The following is a 22,166-nucleotide window of genomic DNA, read 5'->3' on the forward strand; positions in this document are numbered from 1 at the left end:
TCAGTGGCGAATGGGTTGGCGGTGTGGCTGCCAACCTGGCAGAAGAATGGGTGGAAGATTCATTCGAAAGAGTTGTGGGGAAAAGAATTGTGGCAAGATATTGCAGAAATGCTATCACAAAGTGAAGTCACAGTGTATCATGTGGATGCGCATTGTGCGACAGATTCATTGGAACGTTGGTTTAATTCTGTTGCAGATGAACACACCAAGATTTCATCTGTGGATGCGGAGCCTCAGGAAGACGATTTGGAGGGTTTGGCCAAGTGGGCTCACCAGAAATGTGGGCACCTTGGAGAAAAGGCTACTATCAGGTGGGCACAAGCTCGAGGAATTAGTATTCCTTTAGAGGTAGTGAAAACAGTCATCTTGCAATGTCCGGTGTGCCAACACCAACAGCATAGGCCTATCCCTCAGATTGTTCATGGCACGTTGCGAAGAGGAAAGTTACCAGGTCAAATTTGGCAGATCGATTTTATCGGTCCTCTGCCAATCAGCAAAGGTTGTCAGTATGCATGCACTATTGTGGATACTTACTCTGGATACATGATGGTTTTGCCATGCAAGCGTGCCACACAACTGAATACCATTAAGTTGCTAGATCAGATCACGTTGCATTACGGAGTGCCTTTGCAAATTCAAAGTGACAACGGATCACACTTCAAAGGCAAATTAATTCAGGACTATTGTCAGGAGAAGAGTATAGAGTGGCTTTACCACGTGCCCTATCACCCGGAAGCGGCAGGGTTAATTGAAAGAATGAATGGGTTGTTGAAGGAACAGCTACGTAAGTCTGGAGATGGCAGTTTGGCAGGTTGGCGTGATCGCGTGTTTGATGCGGTGCAAGTGTTGAATAATAGACCGGTGAACAATCATGAGACTCCATTGTTGCGACTAATGACTCCTGCTTTACAGATTCAACCGAACCTAGTTAGAGAGACTCTATTGTACTGGGAGATTACCCCGGGCTCTTTAGCTCCCTATCGGGCGACTCCCGAGTCAGCAGGGGTAGACTTGCATTCTCATGAAGAAATCAGATTAGACCCGAGAGGGATTGTTGTGATTGAAACAGGGATTGGGGTACAAATTCCTCCAGAGCATATGGGATGGATTGCCCCTAGATCTGGACTAGCATTGAAGGGAGTTCAAGTGCTGGGAGGGGTCATTGATGCTGATTACCAAGGCGAGATCAAAGTCATCTTGATGAATAGTGGGGACCAAGTGTTACCGATTCATAAGGGTGATAGAGTGGCTCAGTTAATTATCATTCCTGTTAAATTGTCCATGATTAAAAAGGGGGAGCCTCCCACAGTGTTAACTACCCGTGGGGATCGTGGTTTTGGCTCTTCAGACAGTATGATACCGGGTGCAAAGGTGTGGGTCGAAAGGCCAAGTGGTCCACCCGTGCCCGCAGATGTTATTGCATCAGGCAAAGACCAGATAGTTTTAGTAATGGAACCTGGTAAAGACAAATGGCAGTATGTGCCCGCAGACAAATGTTACCTAAGGGAGTGATTTTCAACACTGATATCTCTTTTCTGGGTTTGCCTTGTAGATCCTGTGTCTGGCTGGTGTGATTGTGGGACTAAATGGACTCCATTTGGGAGAGTCAAACGGCATAATGCTCCGGATAAAAAATGCCATGTCTGTGCCAACGATCAATGTGAGTCCGATGATGAGGAGCAATGATGTCCGAAAGCAACTCGATACCGATGCCAAAAAGCCAGCCAGACCAACGACATGGATTCATGGAAGGCGACGAACACGTCAGGTGCAAGTCCAAACAACATCGATGCCAGCTATGCAAGAGGCGTCTTTAGGACGGCGAAAATATTCCCCGATGATTACCCAAACGGAGAATATGTGGACGTACCTGGCACAACAAGTACTTAACATTACGCACTTTTGCTTAACCGATGTGCCCAATGCTGAAGCTTTACTAACTACATGTTTAGTTGCAGTGCCGACGCCAGTTCCGGTTCTAAAGCACATTTTTGGCGTCACACACAATGATTCGTTAGTTCAAGATTCCGATATCAGACAATCTTTTTCCGTCTATGAGTACTGCAGGTTTTGCACGGAAACGGATCGCAAATGGAGAAATTTGACACGTATTATAACCTACAATATAACTCAAGGCGATGTGTGCTACTTTATGACCTGCGATGCTAAAGAAATTGGCAAATGCCAACAGCTAAATTTAACCAAACAGAAAAATCAAACTGTGTTCGAGAAACGATTGTGTTCACGAGTTCCAAGCACATGTACCAGTGTGAATAATACTATGTCTTGCAATCATACCGTAATAGCTGCCAGTCATCTAAATCATGTGAAACTTCCAACAGGATGGCTCTTTTCATGTGGTAACATCACATACACTTACATTCCAGCTAACATTTCTGGAGGTCCGTGTGCCTTAACTCGATTAGGACTAATGATGTTTCCTTTACACCCAGCAATATCTCGAAACAAAAGATCAACTTTTGAATCTGTGGGTCTATCCCCCGATTGTGATTCACATGTGCATTTGCTATCAGAAGCTGAAGTTCTAGCATTAACCCTTTCATTAGTAGGAGTTTGGGGTTTATCTGCTGGGGGATACAAGTCTTTGATCAAATTAGCATGTTTAGTAGTAAAAGGACTCAATCATACTTCTCAAGCTTTAGAAGAGTTACTCCTTGACAGCAAAGTTATTAGAAAAGCTACTTTGCAAAACAGAGCTGCTGTCGATTACTTATTGCTGAAGCATAATTTAGGCTGTAACGCAGTTGAAGGTATGTGTTGTTTCAATCTAAGTGACCATTCACGATCCATTGAAAGTCATATTCGAGGTTTGAGGGATCTCATTTCTCAAGTGTCCCAGGAGCAAACTGGGAATTGGTGGGATTGGTTATTTTCATGGATTCCTGATATTGGAGGTACACTGCGTTATGCCTTTGCTTGCATTTGTATTATATTAGCTATCATAATAGCGTGTTGTTGTTGTATTCAATGTATTCCCAACTTGGGTTTAATATTTCGGCGGTTTCAAAGGCCGCCTCCTTTACCACTGGGCTATGGAAGGTAAATATCCAAGGGTGGATTGTGGTGTTCGAGCTAAAAAACATGGCGCTGGTGCGCAGTGCATTCTGGGGGAACTCAGAGCCATGATGGATATTTATCCATGCCTCAGTGGAAAGCTGCACTTGCTTTGCGAAACAACATGTTTTCAACGTTATTCGCTGATGGGTTTGGAATGCAGGCCTTCTCAGCCAAGGACACGGCGCTGGGAAAGCTAAGATCCGCAGGTGCCGGCTGGTACCTGATAACGAAGTTTGTTTTGGTTTGCTATGCTTGCGCCAAGGTTTTGAGATGAGTTATGGAATTGTTTTCCGGGGCGCTTAGGAGAGGGAAGCGCTCTGCTCCTTGAGGTTACTGTCGGTTGACCCAGCTGGCAATCAACGGTCACCCATCAATGCGCAAGCGCATTTGCCAGAAGGTTCGAGAAGGTGCCACCCCTTGTTGAGGAGGGCATATATGCGGAAGCCCTCAACGGTCAGACGGGACATGCACAAAGACCTCAGTCGGAGGGGGGACGCCCTGGTCCGATATACCTGTGGGCTGTTGTGCTCTTGGCCTGGCTGTTGTTGGGGTCTTTCAGCCGCTTCTGGCGAGATGAGGTTTTGTCAAGATACGCCCATGGTGATGTATTCCTGCTAATTTCCTATGATTTATCTGATTTATGCTTGTATTGTATATATACCTAATTACGAATAAATAGCCGTATAAGTGCTACTTACTCTCTAAGCGTGCGTGTGGTTGTAAGTCATTGCGTTGTCTACCTGCGTTCAAAGTATTGGCTCTGCGGCTGCGCTGGTGATAAATTACTGTCCGTGCACTATTGGCGAGCAATACATGTTTTGGCTCTGCGGCTGTACTGGTGATAAATTACTGTCCGTGCATTAACAGAGCAATACAGCGACCCAAAGGAAAAAAAAAATAGAAAGGAAATTTACACCTACAGAACTATTTACAAAGGCGGCGGGCAAGTCCAACGGCTCACTTGTTGATGTTCCAGGCCAGGGCATCATCGAACTCCTCTTCAATGTCCCAGGGCGGGCCTCTTCCCTGGCCCCGAGGTCTTGCAGGGATGCAGCCATGGCCTCCTCTAACTCCCTGTGAGTTGCCTTGAGGCACTCAGCCCGCCTCAACGCCCTACGCATGGAGTTCTCCGCCCTGACCATAGTGAGCCGTGCCTCTCTGCCCGCCGCCGCTCTGCATCTATTTGCCGGCCCAACCACTGCCACACGGAAGACACTCCCAATCCAGGGTCCTCCTACCCTCCGGCCGATGCCTGCCCCTCTGATGTTGATGGCCCCGAGCCATCATCGCTCCCACCCTGAGCCTGCTGCTACCGTGCATGTGCCCTGCCTGTTGATGCCTGCACGTCCTCCTCCTGCTGGAGTCCAGTTGATGTGGTGGCCACCCCTGCTGGACCTCCGACTCCCGACTGTGCCAGGGATGTGTCCTCCACCAGCCTGGCCGCTGTGTCAGGGGCAGCCCCACAGGGTGACCAGATGATACTTGGCCAGGAAGATGGCATGGAGGACGACTGGCACATAGGGGATTCAGTTGAGGAGGGGGTCGGTAGAAGGTCCAGCACACAGAGGAACCCAGCACTGGTGACCCGTCCTAGTAGGTCGGCGCGGTCAACAAGGCATCCAAAATAACGTGCAGTGTCCTCACGAGAACCCTGCACATCATCCCGAATGCCACATTGACGCAACGCCACCAGCCAGGACATGCTCAACACGGTCCCGGATTGCCACGTCTGCAGCGAGAGGAAGGCCAGTTGTTGTGCGCGCATCCCCTCCCTGAAAACGGGTCTGGGCGAAGGGATCCCTGCTGGTGCGAGAGGATGATGCAGTCACAGGATCGGGGACAGGATTACACACACGCCCCTCCTGCTTCCCCTTTCCATGGGCTCGCAAAGGGTGTTACCAATTGACAGTAATTTACACAGAGGCAATGGTCTCCCATAAGTTGTGTGGGCAGTCTGTAGTCCAAACTGTGTATACATCCCTAGTGGGGATTGGTGTTCATTTGTCCACTGCATGGTGGATTTGTATATGGTTTTACATACAGGACTTTTTGCATATATACATGTTACTTCTTCATTTCTTGACAAGCCCGTCTCCATTGCAGATGGAGTTCATGTTGTATGCAGTACACTGGCACATTTGCCTACCAGCAACACACTGCAGTGAAAGGGGTAGATGTGCTGCCTTTGTCAGGTTGTGACACTTGCACTACTTTCATTTTTTACTGTCATATGTTGCCACTGTTGGATCCTGTACTGATGTTTTGTCTTGCTGGTAAGTATTTGTTAATGTGTGCTGTTTTTTTTTCATCAGTGAGAAGAAATTGTCTCTGGCCTGTTTCCATTTGGGACGGTGCTTTTTGTGACACTTGTGTCATGTGTTGTGCATTTATTTGGTTGCTTTCACATTGCATGCCATCCCATGGTGTGTTGGGTAGATGAGATGGGGTTAGGGAGGGGTTGGGTGACATGCCACTATTTGGATGTAGCATTTTGCAAGGGGGTAGTCCTTCATGCTGCATGAATGTGTGCCTTTTACTGACACATCATTGGGTGTGTTTAAGTAGCTAGGGATGCACACAATGTAGCACTTCCAGGTAAACAATCTCAGGGTGGTATGGTTGTGACAGTTGACTGTCCCTTTTGTCATCATCATACATTGTCAGCTGGTATGTGCCAGGCCTGTGTGCACTCGGCAGGGGTGGGATTTTAGGTGAAGAAATTTGCCACAAGCTGGGTACGGGCTGCCTCACCACGTGTCCTTTCGCCTCCCATGCGCAGCGGCTGTGAATGTTGTTGGGGATGTGGGGGGACCACCATGTCCACCGGCATGCCCCACCGGGTTGCAACTTAGTGTAGGACACATGCTGCCACTATGATCCTGCACAATACTGGGGGCGCATATAGCAGCTGCCCACCAGAGCAGTCAAGGGAGCAAAGGCGTGGCTTCAGCACTCCGAATGTGCGCTTCACTATGCCCCGGGTTGCAATATGTGTTCTCAGTGTCTGACATGCATGCATGCGCAGAGGCATTTATACTCACCAATTAGCCATATGTCGCCATGCCTCCCAGTTTACAGGTCCCGGTTTAGGGGTGACATTCGGAATATGAAACTGAAACTATCATGGCTGGACCCCAGAAAGTTGGCATATACTGAGGTGATGATTCCCTTGGCATCACATACAACCTGCACGTTGATGGAATGCCAGTGCTTGCGGTTTCAATAGATGTGCTCAGTGGCCCTGGGAGGACAGAGAGCCACATGGGTGCAATCAATGGCACCAAACACTTTGGGGAAGTGTGCCACCCAGTAAATGTCCTGGATGACGGCCTGCCTTTCTGCAGGTGTTCTGGGCATGTATATGTGCCTGCGGACTGAGGGGCATGCAGTCATGATCGCCAACACCTGGTGTAGGCAGCGTGACTGCGTGGCCTGTGACACACCCCCCACTATGGCACTTGTCCGCTGAAATGACCCAGTTGCCAAGAAGTGCAGTACATTGAGCATCTTTTCCAATGGGCTCAGTGCTTGGGAGCACAGGGTGGGTGATGTGAGGACATCCTCCCACTCCCTGACCAGTTCTGGGATTAATAGTGGTGGAAACCTGTACCTCCCATACACCTGGTCATCAGGCATCCCAAAAAGGCTGGTCCTGGGTAAAACAATGCGGGGCCTGGCTATCCTTCTCCTCCTGTGGTGTCCCACGACCACTACTGCGAGGAACGGTATATTCATCATAGCGTATGAGCTTGTTTGTTGTTTGCGTGCACTTTTATGCTGCGCGGGGCTGCTTACGACTGCTTCCTGCTGGCGTACGTGTTTCCGGAGTAGCGCGTCTTTTTTGGCGCACAGGTTTCCCCTGTTCGATTCCATGAATACGTGTTGTTAGCGCGCGTGTGGGTGTTGCGAGCATTACCTTCCGTACTTCCCCCGTAATGCCCACATTTTCATGCGTTGTTCCCCATTGCGCGTTCCGCCCCGTGTTCCGCCCACTTTTCTTGTGTGCGCTACATGTTGTGCGCTTTGCCTGTGCGCGTCGCGCACTGCGTTTGGTGACATGTGTGCCCGCGTGTGCCACCCACGGACTGGCGCACATCCCAGGGTTTACACGCGCAGCGCATTCCATGAGTCGACGAACGGGTGCGTGTGCGGCTTTAGCACTCATGCGCTGCGATTTTCACGCTTGCGCTCCCCTTTTCGGCGCACATTTATTCCATGAATTACCCTGTAAATGCGCTACAATATACTATATTGCAGTCCTCTTTGTGAACAGTGGTTCTTAATAGCAAACTGAATGCATACAAAAGAAACAATAGTCAGGAAAAAACAATATCATGATCCCTTATGAGCTGTGCATGCCTTGATAACTCGAGTTTGAAGAGAATACAATATCAATACAATGTCAATAGCATCTCCAGTTAAATATGACCATTTGAAATTAGTGTTGCTAAACAACTTAAATGTGTGGGGGAAATATAGAAATGGTCTATGCAATCTGAGTTCTATTAGGGAATCATTGTATTGGAATGAAATAATATAGTTTCAGTTTTTCTGGTAGATAGAAAAAGGTTTTCTATTTCGAACGCAGAAATATTCAAAAAGATTTGGATTATGAAGTTGTGAATATGTGAAATGAAAGTTTCAAAATGTGTTGCTTTCTTTACCAGAGGGCTAGGCAGATTGCATGGAGTTAAATACGTTGAATAAAAGGTTTCTAAAATTGAATTTCATGTCAAAGTGCCCCCACCCTCTTTGTTATCCTTAAGGGTTTATTCTACTTCATGACGTTTAAGTATGAAAATAGTGGTTTCTGTGTTGGGGTCATATAATTTCCCCCCTTAAGCATTCTCTTTTGAACCCCCTTCTAAAGAAGCCCTTGGCCGATCCTTACTCTCTGGCTGACTATCGCCCAATCGCCATCACTCCTTTCCTGGACAATCTCTTGGAAAAGCTGGCGATTCCCAGCTTAATCTACATACTGAATCTGTTGGTTGCCTCCATGACCACCAGTTCTGTCCTCATTCTTCTTTATCTATCTTCTGCTTTCGACATGGTCAACCATGCCATCCTGCTCAATCATCTCTGGGACAACTTTGTTATTACTGATCAGGCCCTGGCCTGGTTGACCTCCTTTCTCACTGACCGACCCTCTCTGGTCCAACTGGGATCTTTACTCTCTTCTCTCCTTCTCTCTACTTGTGGTGTTCCCAAGGAGTCTAACCTCTCTCCCTGGCTCTTCAACCACTACCTGGCACCTCTTGCCCACTGCATCGCTACTTTCTGCGTTATTTTTTCAATGTTATGCAATTGACACTCAGCTCTCCTTCAGGCTCACCTCAGCCATCGTATGCTTCTTCTCTCATACCAGACTGTCTGGCCGCAATTCAGGAATGGTGTGCCACCAATGATCCCTGACTTAATGACAGTAAGACTGAGACCCTCCTCATTGGGACACCTGCTCCCTCCTTTTCTCTCTCTCCCTGGCCGCCCACTCTGGGCCCTCTACCTGTGAGGCTAGGGACCTTGGTGTCATCTTCGACTCCATCCTCTCCTTCTCTCCTCACATCTCTGACAATCTCTAAGAAGTCAAACTATCAGCTGCACCTCCTCAAAGGTATTCTTCCTTTTCTCCCTTTCCCCCAGAGGCTTGCTCTCTCCAGAGCTCTGGTCCTCTTTAGGCTGAACTATTGCAATAGCCTCTTTTGAAATCTTCCTGCTTCTACTCTTTGACCTTTATAACTTATCCAGAACATAACTGCGAGACTGGTCCTTGGCCTCAAGCCCAGGGATTGTATCTCTCCAGCTCTGAAATCTCTTCACTGTTCCCTGTAGCTGCAAAAATCAACTTCAGGATCCTCTGCATTGTCCAGAAGGCTTTCTGTAGCCTGGGACCGCTCTACCTCCAACTTTCTCTTCCAAAACATCTTCCTTCTCAAACTCTCCCCTCCTCCACCTCCACCTCTACCTCTCTGAGGTTCAGACGCTTCTCCAAGAAGAGGATGGGGCCTCCATCTGGAACAGCCTCCTTTCCTCTCTCAAACTTGAGCAGAACCACCTCTGGTTCGGGAAGCAATTCAAGAAATTCCTTTTCACTTCCCCTTTCTCTCTTCCTCTACCCTGCTGTTGCCCCTGACTGTTGCCCCTCTACCCTGACTTGCCCCTGACTGCTCCTTGCACTGGTCACCTGGTCACCCTCTGGACTTGGGCCCAGGCTCCTGCATGTCCAGTTGCCCTCACACTGCCTCCGGGCTCCCCAGCACTTAAGGGTCTGTGTCTGCAACGTTACAGTCCCTTCTCTCTGCACTTATGAGCCACCCACTGGCTGCACTTGTCAGTTAACTGCACTTCCCCTTCCCCTCCCCCCTGGTACTTTTCCTGTTCCCTCTTCCCTGCACTTGCGCGATCTGAATGACACAAGGCCTAGTAAAATAATTATTTTGTCCTCCCTTGTTTCCCTCTCCTTGTCTTGTCGCACCTAGAAACACTTTTGTATAGGCGCGTTAGAAATGCCATATCATATCATATTATTATACCTTTTTACTTCCTTTATTGAGTCAGTAAAATCAGTGCAGGAAGGCACAGATTCTAGGAAACCGATTTCTTTCTGAAACAAGCCCACAGTATTCAATATTGTATTTCATTTTGGGAGAGAAATAGCTGCACGCCTCCCAACATATCTGTTGCTAAAGGATTCATATTTAAATAATATGGGGCAACATTCACTTGACTGTCAAATTAAATCTCATGGACAGGAATCAGACTCAGGGCCCCTATTTGTTTGGTGCAGTCTTTTGGTTGAAATTGAGAAGGATCTGGGCATCCATGTCATCTGGTTCTGCTCTGCCCATTTGTATGCAGATAATAAGCTGTCCCCCAGCTCGATTCTATCTCCATTAGAACATATTTAAAGGGCCCTTTTCTGTTTTCTTTTCCGTTTCTATAGGAACATCACTTTTTCATATGGTCAAACCCCACCAATATAGCATTATTTGACAATACATTTTCAATTGTACAAGTTCTAAGGTGTGTTTCCTTGACTTCTTCATACCCACCCTCCTTCTCCAATCACTATTGAACTTGGTGTTTCATAAGAGGGGTGTATTAGCTGTAAATGAGCTCGCAGAAAGAAGTTAGAAAAGGTAATGAGATGAACTATTTGTTTTATTTTATTGTGTAATTGTTTTCTATGAAACCTTTCACAAACATACATTAAATACCAGCGGAACCTAATGTTCTTTCCTGGGATCTAATGTCTTCAGATGTCACCGGTCAATGGGCTTATGTACTTAAGAGAATGTATTATTTGACAACCAGATATCCATTAATCAAAGCCATGGTGTTCTTTCATTTTAGTTTAAAAATACAAGCCTATATTTTGTCGGATTTCAAAATGTACTTGGGTTTTAACAAACAAGAGTGTTCTAATTATTGTTTGACGTATTGTTGTATATGTGTAAATGATAGATGCATAGATGTTGTTCAGTTCATCTGAAGTTCACAGTATATACATTTACAGACTCCCTGTACTGCAAGAGATGTTTCTGTCACATTAAAAAAGATATGCTTAATCTCAACCACTCTTACTTATAACAATAATTAAAAAGAAATTAGCTTACCAAACTCAACACCGGTGGCATCAATCCGCTGTGAATTAAGTCTACTCTCACTACGAGCCACAGTCAGATACGCTACTCTGATGCTTTACAGAAAATGGCGGATGACGGTCGCTGCCTCAATATACAACCTAATAAGAAAGGAAATTGAGAAATCAAACAACAAAACACTCTTCGCCTGGGAAACAACTAATATCGTAGTACTCAAGTCAATAGAATGCGACGAAGAGGTGTTGCTGCACAAGCCCACAAAATTTCAAAACAGCTTAAGTAGATGGATTGGTCAAGAAAATGAAACGAACTTCAGCCCTACCTTAAGAAATTCTGAAGCAGGCAGGGTCGTGAATTTCTGCTTCGGGCCTGGCTAAACTTGCCACCAACCAATGAAATCTTGGCAGTTAGAGGCCTTTCATCCAGTAGCCTCTGCCACTTCTGTAACTCAACTTCTGAAAAAGAAACAATCCGACATTTAGCTCAATACTTGAAACATACTTTCTTGAACTTCACGTTGATGGACGAATCAACGTGTTGGGCCAGGCTGATCAGCAGAGATAAATCGAATTGGTTATTAGCTACTTACTAAACCCTCCACCATGTCAACTTCCGGACCAACCAACCAGGTCTTTAAGAACGTATACAGACTTTATTATCAGGACAATCTTTTGTGAAACAAAGACTCTACTTTCTTTTTCCCAAACATCCTTTTCAGTTTGCAAAAACCTCTGATGGTTGAAATTTCGTTTTTCGTTTTTGTAAAAACTTATTGATTAAATACAAATAATAAAAAAAGAAATGTGTTGGTCTTAAAACACAGCAGTATAATTTTGGTCTGATTTAGAGTGAGTGTACTATTTCCTTATAGATCAAGTCTTAATTGCACAATTCTTCGGGGTGCATGTTCAATACCATCGAACATGGTGAAATGCATCCAAATTCAATTCTTTATTTAAAGTAAATCCCTTCAAATTGCACGTTGTCATTCCGCATTCGACTTTCCACAGGTAAAATGAAAGGGATGGAGGGATTTCCATAGGGTCTCTGATTTTATTAAATTCCTTTTTAGTCTAGAAACTTAGGGTTAATGTTGTGCCCATGGGAAAATCACAGTTCACTCCGGTGTTCAGAAGCTCATAGCATTATGTGCATCAGGAAACAGGTTTAAAAACTGTTGTTCCCCAAAATGTTCATTGTTATTTTTTTGTGTAGGCGCTTCTTCTATTTATTTTGTTTAATTATTATTATTGGAGGGAAAGAAATAACATGCATGCCATACATGACCTAGCACATATATTCTAATCTACATTCTAATAGCTTTGTGAACGTTGCTCCACAGGTACAATTGGAGCTCATCTAGAACATCAGTGGCTATTTATGAGCCCATGAAGGGACTATGAGAAACATCCTATGGCATCAAACTAGAGATAACTTTCTATGCCATGAACTCAAACCTGTACTACCATTCAGAGCAAAGACAGCCTACACATTAATAATAACAATACTAATAATATAATCTTTATTAAGATAAGTTAGAACTTGAGTATTGGAGTAGTTTTATGGTTTTTGGCCTAATCGAGGTTATTTAAATTTGTTTGTAATATTGTTGATTGTTACCTTTGCTGTTATGCTTTCATGGTATGCTTTGTTTTACCGAAATAAACAGTGAAAAAGGAAATGAAATTAAATGAATAATAATAATAACAATAATAATAATAATAATCTTGACATGAACAATAACATGTGTCCCAGGTAAACACAATCAATCCTAGAATACAAAGAAAATAACTGTGCTAGTAGCAATCATATCCACCAGTGCTATTATCGTACATTGTAAGGCATGCTTAGAGAGAGAAGAAAGAGAGAAGAAATGAACAAGGAGCAAGACAAAATTAAGATGGAGAAAAATATTCTACTCCAGAGAATAGGGGAGCATGAGAGAGAAAGAGAAAAAGAAACAAATACCAATACTAATCATCATATTTTCTGTAGCAACAGTTGATTCCCCGCCCACTTGCTCAGCACAGCACAATTCTATACAGTCTAGCTAGAGCACATATCCATCCAGTCCACTTTCCGCGGCACCCAGTACTCTTCTGGCATATTGGTGCTTCTTCATAGAGTTCATTCACGGTCTTGCTCTGGTAACTCCAGGTTATTTCTTTGGTGATGAGGACATCCAGATGCCCTCCCTGGGGCCTATCTCTGAGCAGGATAAAGTTAAATTATTATTATTTGAGAGAGGGGAGGATCTTTTCGTTTAATATAGAGTATGGATATGGAGGCTATGCATGTTTTCTACACTACATTTTACTCATATATTGATTTATTTTAACAATACATTTTTGAAATAAATTCCAAACATTCATCCTTTCACCTAAGTAAACCTATTTACTATGTAAATGCATATTTCAGTTCATTGTCCTGTTTGGTCTTCCTCAAAGTTTTAATAAGAAGCCACCTGAACAGAGGGCTCAGATGATACCTCTAACTGACGGAGATTTGATCATGGATGACAGCTCTTTTCTTAGTTAGCATGTACCAAGCCTTACCATGTCTGACCCAACCTGCTCCACTTTGGTATTTTTATTTTGTAAGTGACCAGAGGTAGCGTGTCTATCATTTTGAAGGTTTGATTACATAATGGTAAAAACCTGCTCTCCTTGCACTGCTTGGATTGAAAGTTATAGAGGTACGCTTGTTCACCGACTTAATATTGGCTTTTCAAGATTTGGAGGTCATAGTATGTATTCCTACTGGTCGCAGACCTCTCCATGTTTCAGTATTCTCCACATATTCTAATTATCTCTCTATCTCTCTATCTATCTATCTATCTATCTATCTATCTATCTATCTATCTATCTATCTATCTATCTATCTATCTATCTATCTATCGATCTATCTATCTCTCTATACATCTATCTATGTATCTAATTCTTCTATTGCGCCACTCACCCATAGGCCTCAGGGCGCTCACAAGACAGACATATGAAAAAACAAAGAGGGTAGAGTCAGCAAGTTGGTTCAAACCAGAAGAGCGAAACTGAAGCTTACAGCGATTTACCCCTTTCCTATATCAAACGGAAAGGTCTTAAGATGTTTCTTAAATTGTGCAGTCAATGTACAACCTCTGCGTTCTGAGGGTAGAGCATTCCAAAGGGCAGGTGCACAAGCATTACAACTTGTACCAGCTATTTGTTCCAGTTGTACATGAGACTGAAAAAATCTGTTGTGATTATTGGAGCATAGGGTGTGCATAGGCAGAGTTTTCTGAACTGAAAGATATAGAGGTGCTTCTCTATTTAACCACCATCAGAGAGCCCTTGAACTGAATTCTCTGGTCAACAGGAAGCTAATACAGCTTCCTACGGGCATCTGACACCTATGATCTACAAATGAGTCCACAGACAGCTAGCACTGCTCCATTTTGGAGCGCCTGCAACTTCTTTATGTTGGTTAGAGAAGTAGCAACCAATGAGCTGTTGCAGTAATCTAGTGCCATATTGAGGATGGCTTCCGCAATTAATGCTCTATTTTCCTCAGATAATTAGGGTTGAATATGCCATAAAAGATGGACATAATAAGAGCATGAGGACTTAAGATGAGATACCTGGTTCTTGAATAATAGGTGAGGATCAAAGAAGATACCTAGTGTCTTTAACGATTCAGAGACTTGAATGACATTTCCTGCATTCAAGAAGCTTGTATATTGTTGATCAAGTTTTTTCAGCTTCTGCTGGGTGCCAATAATAAGTAGCTTGCTTTTGAGTTATTCAGAGCCAAGGAATGTGCAGCCATTCATGACTGAATTGCCAAACAAATCTCATATATGCTTTCCAAATCAGTGTTATAGGACACTGTTAATTCAATCAACACCCCCTATTCATGAGCAGAAAAGCCATTAATCGATGTCTGCTCCTGTGTTTAGTGTAACAGCTGCTGAGGTAATACCAGTTTTCTACAAGTCTTGAGCTAATGAGTTGTGAAAGGGGATATTCTGATGGCTGAAGTACGGTTAAATTGAAGCGCCTTCAGAATTAGTAGTAATCACAAATGGGCAAATGGGACATGGTGTAGCAGTTTGGAATCGGCTGCACACATTGTTCAAAGTACCGTAGTGATTTCCATATGAACCTTGTCTTCGATGGTGCAAAGAGGCTACAAAATTGAGATGCTGAATGTTTCCTAGAACACTGCCAGTTGTTAAGGTTAGCTCAACAACTTCCACTAACCAGATTCTTTGGGTATCATTGTATCTCCCTGTGTGGTAGAGGGTCTGAACAGATATAGGTGCCTCGCTCACTGCATCATGGGGAACCAACATGCACCTCACTGATGTGATTGAACAAGGCAGAAAAATGCCTGGGGTTGTTTGAGTTTCCATGCAAGCGGGATTGGCCTAGCATTTCAGGCTTGATGGATGCCGTAAATTTCTGTTCTTTACATGGCTTGTGCCTTTCTGCAATGGAGTAGTTGAGTTCAAAAACACTGGTGTAAAACATTGCCTTACAGCACTGCCAAAGGTTAAGAATAATTGAATACATTCCGCCAAATACATTTCTGGTTATGGTGTGTCTCTCTCTGTGTTAGATGGTATGACCAGTGGTAGTTACCCTTTCTCACATTAGCATAGGGAACCAGTTTGACACCCACTGTTGGTGATTAAAAGGGTGAAACATTCAAGGGGTTTCTTGTGTTTACAGACATAATGAGGGACGTGGCCTAACAGTTTTGGGCTGAACTGCCCCCATTCCTGTATACACAAACAAGTGATCAGGGCGGAACGCTGAACTGATTTTTATGTGTCTTACATTTACTACCACATTCATTCACTGTTGTGTAAATCTATGTATTAATTACATTTTTCTAAAATAAAATCTTAAAATAGATTAAAAAATATCATACATTTAACACACTTACACATCAGTATTGCGCATATATATATCAACAACATGATTTTTGAAAAACAGTTTTACATCGTCACATTCCGGGCGCAATTCATCAACATAGGATAAAGAAAAACAACATTTTACATATACCTGCTAACTATCACTTAACAAAGCGTTTCTTCATTGCTTTGTCACCCTTTGCTATTTCCAGGGACATCTGTATACTATTAACCTAACAAATGATCCTATTGTACTTTGTATATCAATGACAAAAACATGAAAAAACATGCTGACACAAAAGAGTTTCAGTTTCAAGAGCAAGTGATCAACAATCTACTTTTTACAGCCTTCATCACAATGGATATCATTACTGGATCTCCCAAAGGTGGGTTCCTGCATTCCAAAACGCTAAAATACAAACAATAAAATCAACACATGCTGATCTATCCGAATAAACTTCAAACACATTCAATATTTTATAAAATGGATATGCATACAACAAATGTCGAAAAAACTGTATACCATATCACACTTTCCACGGATGAGTCTATTTCAAGCATGTGCAATTTGTGTCACTTGGGGGATCAGGGAAGTGGCCAGGTACCATTATATTGTAATACTGTCCCCATGCGTGCCACTACCATTCTTATTTCACATAGTTATAATAGCACAGATGTGCTGCAAAACTTTGGTGTGGAAGATTGGCCAGAGCACTGCCACTTGTTAAGTTTAATTCAATATATTCCAACAATTAATTGTAAGCATGTCTCGCTATGTGACAGAGTGTATTCCCAGACACGGGCCCTTTGATCACTACGTGATAGGAAACCAAGCTCTACCTCCCTAATCATGACCAAAAATACCATAATATTTCTTGGGTTGCTTGAGTTTCAGTACATCAGTCCAGAGGGTATATGGTCTAGGGGCCCGGCGTGGACTGCTGCCATTGTTAATATGGCTGTCCTCTTCTGCAATTTCACATGTGATCTAAAAAGGAGTGGTGTGGAAGTTTATCGAGGTCCCCGGCAGTGGTTAATATTAATGCAATATCTTCCACCCATCACATTTTTGGGTTATCTCCCTCTGAAGGCCCAGGTATGACTCCCTTTGTCACTGCACATAGGTAAATAAGCTGCACCTCACTGATGATCCCCAATGAGGCAGAATCATTTAACTGTTAGGTTACTAATTTCTTGAAGTAGTAGCTAAATCAAGTAGTCATTCTTTGAATAGTATTGCTTTCATTGATGATGCATGGAAGAACCATGTAGTTGTACTTCAGCCCGAGAGAACTGGCATGACTGGACTCTGAGACTGGGTCAGTTTTGTTAGTATGCCAAGAAGGTGATCATTGTTTGGCTTCAGAGCCAGATATTAAAAAGGATGGCTCTCTCTAACGGTGATAACAGGTGAAGCGGGCAGTTTCTACTGCTCAACTTAACGTCTTATTGTTGTATGCGTAAGGCAACAGCTTCCTCTAGTGGTGGTAACAGGCAAATTGGGCGCATGACGGCTTTGTACAATCATGCATCTGGTCTTTTATTATATAGTATGATATGAATGTTCTCCCAACCACTTTAAACGTATGTTGTGCACATAGACAAATGAGTTTAACACAGTGACTAGGACCAGAAATTCTGGCTACCTCAACCGGTCCCAAATGAGGCCAAATAAACAGCCACTTCATGTAATAGGAGAGTATTTGTGTATATGAAATGGAGACACAACTTTGATTAGTATATTGCCATGAATTCAAAATGATCATAGTTTGCACTGGTGTGACAGATTGTCATCTGGCCAGGGTGCAGAATCCCTGGCTTTTATATACAATGATACAGGTAATTCCATCCTTGAACGGGTAATCTGCTAATCATAATTCACTTTCATAAGACAAAAGTATAGTGTACACTTTTTCCTGGCTGCATCCGAAGCCTGATCGGCTGCACCTGATCTCCAGTGGCACAAAAATGTTTCAGGGTTCACACGTGCACATCTGACAGCTGCAGTAACAGCCACGTCTCTGCAGTGCATGGGCTGCTTTTCAGATATGCACCCCTTTTACAAACCAACATAACTATTAGCATGCTGTACTGGTGGCATGCTAAACTGTATATATAAGCCACAACTGAGTTTAATGTATGGTGGCTAGCATCTCTCAAAATGATTCAAGCCACATCAGTTTGATATCACGCATGTGTCAGACATGTGAGCCCAGCTCAACTGTGAACGTTTTATGTGTATTCCCCTTGCTGCTACTAGCATGACTGCAGCCTTGGGATTGCCTCTCTTTGTTTATTTATTAGGGCAATTAACACCCTCCCCAGAGAGGCAGCCACTCCACAAGAAGCTGTCCTGGGAACAGGAATCAAAGTGCACACCCATACACAAAAGGAGTGGCCTCAAACCAGGGTGCTGCATACCAAAAGGCCTTTAATTCTTTTGGGAAGGGAAGGGGTGAGGTTAGTGTAGACAGAAGGAGCTATGCACTGCCTCTATCTCTCCTTCCTGTCCCCTCTACATCCTGGGGCACAAAGTATGGTGGGAGTGATGTAGAAGGAAAAGTCCACTTGTTCCATGGCTTGATGTTGACCATCCCCTGTATACTGTTGCCTTTAAAATGTGCCTCCCACCACTTGCTTAATTCACTTTTGAACAAAATCCTAAGGAAGAATTCATTGGACCTCTGTTGGGAGAGTTGATCTTTCCAAAGTCCTCTATCATTATGGTGACACTGAGTGGCCAAGGAAGAGGCACATCCAGTCCCCTAAAAATCTTAAAGGCATGTTGGGATAAACTGCTGCTTGAAAAAGGCCCGCTTATCTGCCAGCCTCAATGGCACCCAGGACCTCAATGTATTGAGGTACTGCAGTATGTGGGACAGTCTCCCCTGTGTTCTGGAGCCCGAGAACAAGGATTCAAATGTACCGTTGAGTCCCTAGATTGTGACCCACAGCAACCTGACAGTCAAGGCATCTATGAACCATGTGTTCCAACCATCTAATCAATTTGAACCATGGATCGAGCCTGTTTGACTGCATCAAACCATTAGGACCCTTCAGAGCTGTGGTTGTCGCTCACCCACTCTTTCAACTCCAAAATTACACCTTCTTACATGTTTGCTGCAGAACCACACTTGCTGGGTGAGTTGTTGCTTGTCTTGAACTACAGCTCTCTGTTTCCTTTAAATACTTCAACCGAACTGCACATCCAGTTTCCAGATTCTTCGCCATCGAATCACTGAACCAACCCTAGGTGCCCTTACGAACCGCACTCCTTCAAGCATCACCTTCGAAGTGCACAAGCTTCTTTTGTACCACTGCTCTACACCGCTCCCCATCTAGAACAATGCTACTGCTGTACCCATATTGCTGATTTGCATGTTTGAACCTGTTCACCCACGCACAGCACTAGCTGAGTGCAGCTTTGACTTGGCTCAAACTACACACTCTTTGTATTTGCCACCCTCAAACTACCGCACAACCATTGCTAGTCATACAGACCCTGGTGGATCCTCATGCCGGTACGTTGGACGCAGCATTTAACTGCTCAAACCAGACTGCACATCCAGTCTCCAGCAGCTTCGCTGTTGAATCGATCATTGAACGGACCCTGGTTGCCCTCACAATACGCAGCCCCTCCAGTACTTCATTGAATCAATCTCATGGAACACTGCATCCAGTCACTAGTATCATCACAGTCGAACTAACTGTCGAATTGACCCTGGTGACCAACATGATCTGCACTTCTTCATGCATCGTCTTAAGTCCACACAAGCTCCTTTTGACTCCTGCTCAATGCTGCTCCCCATCTGGAACCAAGGGACCGCTGCACTCAAACACCATGGGCAGCACCAAGGAGTCTGCTTCAATACTGTTCAACCATCAAGAACCTCAGAAGGCATTATTGACTGCTAAGCACCCCCTTGGTGCACCTTTTGGCATGTGAGGGGTCAGAAATGTGAGGCAGCCAACTAAATAAATGTTTTTCCCATGTAGCCATTATATTAACTCATAAGAGTGTGACAAACACCTCACTATCCCTAACCTAAAGAACAATTCCCTGCCTATCAACATAATGAAAAGAAAAATACTCTAATAAAAAGGATTCTGTCCCTCATACTTATACATACATTAAACTCATAAAGGTAATGTATGGCAATTCAAATGTAACATAAATCCGAGTTATATTCAACACAAATCGAATAACTGTGTATCCTTGTAACCTGGGTAGACTCCCCTTGCCCATATTCAAAGCAGGATTTTCAATCAAAGGTTCACATAAGAAGGTTCCTTGTTGTAGCCAAGTTTTGATCATAAAGTTCTTCTTACTCCAAATGTCTTCCACTTGGACTTTAACAACCAAAGGAAACCAAATGAAAAGTCTGTTTCTCTCTGCATATAGACAAAACATTCAACACAACCTTGAAAAGCAAAAAGACTTTCACAATTCTTCTGTATCAACAACTTAGTCAGAATGATTCTACAGATTTCATTAAACACTTCAGTGGTCTTGCCACTTCTTCTTCTCCACAACCTTCAACCACAATCCAATACTTCAATTATGTCTTCCTGGTCCACTAACCTGCCAGGACTACCACTAAATGATCCCTGTCCTGGTATACCCGCCTGCCAGGACCAAAGCTTCTAACAGTACTACAATACACTGTGGTGAGGTTTACTTCAGACCTTTTGGAAAAGTCTTTACCTTCAATAACATCGAAATTCACAACTTCTTCTGTGAAGACATTATACACATTGGTGATGTTTGTTCCAATGCTGAATTCGCAACATGTAATACAGGTTATCCTCCTCTCCTTTTTCATACTTTGTACCAGCACAGATTCTCTCCTGCCATTCTTGTTTCTCCACTTCCACATCAAATAACTGCTGTGAATGTTTCTTTATCACATGTTTCCCTCTTTGGCTTAGGCAATGCTTGTTGTTATCTTGTTCAACTACTGCCTCTACCTCACTCTGACAATAATGGTCACAATCTTTCTGCAATAATGTTCTCTGGTTATTTAGCCAATATGGATTGTATGCCTTTTGAAATGTGGCCCCTCCTCTTTACATTGGTAATGCTTGTTATTATTAGTTGGTTTCAGTATTGCTCCCTGTCTTGGCAATAATCCTGGCTTTGATAGCAATGCTTGTAACCATTATTTTCTTGTCTTTTTACAAAGTTCTTATTATGTCAATGTGACTTCTTTATATTAGTTCGGTATTCAAAAGTGTCATTCATGCCCACTGGTCGATTACGGAGTGTACCGGGATTACCTGGCAATGGTAAACTCACTGGTGTATAAACACTCGTTTACGCGATCTGCTGCCAGTGTTCGTTCTGCCTCTGCTGCATCCTGGACGGCAAACTGCTTTGGTTGTCCCATGGCCTGCGCTTATTGGGACAGGAGATTTTGTCACTCCTAATGCACACCAGGGCTCGCCAGCCACCGGGTCACAGCACCATTGAGGAAAGGCTCTCTCTCCAAGGGGAAAGCCTGTTACAATGCCACTTCCCACTGTGTAACCTTTATATCTAAGGCCATCAATCTTGGAGACCTTCTCAGAACCGACATCTGCTTCAAAGATAGTGGCAGCGCCAGCGACTCTGTTTTCTTTCTTCTTCGACTGCAACTGCGACTGGCAACCTCTGCTACTACTCCATCTCCTTGTTCTAATGGCCAGCACCTGGGAGGGCTTTGAATACCTAGAAGTTCTACTCAAGTGTGGGTCATAAAGATCATTTAACTGCACTCATCTCAGTACCTAGGGCATTGTGGCACCTGAAGTCCCCACTGGTTTTATTACCTTTTTCTTCGTGAGTACAGACTTTAACTTTATTGGATTTACTCTGTGTATTAATTACATGTTTAGGAAGAGTTTTTAAAGGGATCAGTGGTTGGTTCAGATTTAAGGAAGAATCATATTCATCACAAGTCAAAGTATTAATGTTCTGTTTCCTATGTTGATCATAACAGTTTTCACAACCAACAAGATGTGTAGCTTTGGGAAGGGAAGCTTCACTCTGACAACAAGCGATTACATATTCTGGTATAATGGAAATCTCTCCCTCTGAGGAAGACATATATTGCATCTCTCCCAACAGAGCCCTCATATTTCCTTGGACCCCCAGTCTTAGGATCAGGTAACAGCTGCCTTCCCCAGGCCACCTGGAAAGAGACTTTAGGCAGGGTTTCTGTGAGGATTCAGCAGGGTTCCTCACTGGCCCTAGACACAGGTTAGATCACCTTAGGTCACCATCTTTGCTTATTCTGTGTTCTCTGCTTATGGGTGGGTTTTGTGTAGTGTTTTTCTATTTGGTTATTTTTTGCAGATGGTGCATTTAATTAAAGTACATATATATTTTTAATTAACATTGTTTGGGTATTCCTTTTACTTAGGACTGTTGTACTACTGCTTTTTTTGGTTGCTACGGAATCACATTCACACCCTTTTGGATAGTGTAGCCATACTTCAGTCTGTGCCAATTTTATCTTTAAGACTGGGATCAATCTTGTTTTTAGCAGTTTTTGTTTTAAGTAGGCACTTTCACAACTATTCAACTTTTTACTCCTGCAGAGCACAAGCCATTT

The 22,166-nt window shown here is 43.7% G+C and overlaps 1 long non-coding RNA gene across 1 annotated transcript in view; it reads right to left on the minus strand.

Annotated features, from left to right (window-relative positions):
• The window catches only part of LOC138510126 (uncharacterized), a 124,039-nt gene that overhangs the window by 81,697 nt on the left and 20,176 nt on the right, over window positions 1-22,166 (minus strand). Inside the window, exons 3-4 of the long non-coding RNA XR_011280322.1 lie at window positions 11,005-11,137; window positions 10,695-10,822 (exon numbers count right to left, since the gene is read on the minus strand). This is a non-coding gene — a long non-coding RNA (uncharacterized lncRNA). The remainder of the gene's footprint in view (window positions 1-10,694; window positions 10,823-11,004; window positions 11,138-22,166) is intronic.

Source organism: Ambystoma mexicanum, chromosome 6p (genome assembly GCF_040938575.1).
Source record: "Ambystoma mexicanum isolate Mex_15411 chromosome 6p, UKY_AmexF1_1, whole genome shotgun sequence".
Lineage (NCBI taxonomy): Eukaryota > Metazoa > Chordata > Amphibia > Caudata > Ambystomatidae > Ambystoma > Ambystoma mexicanum.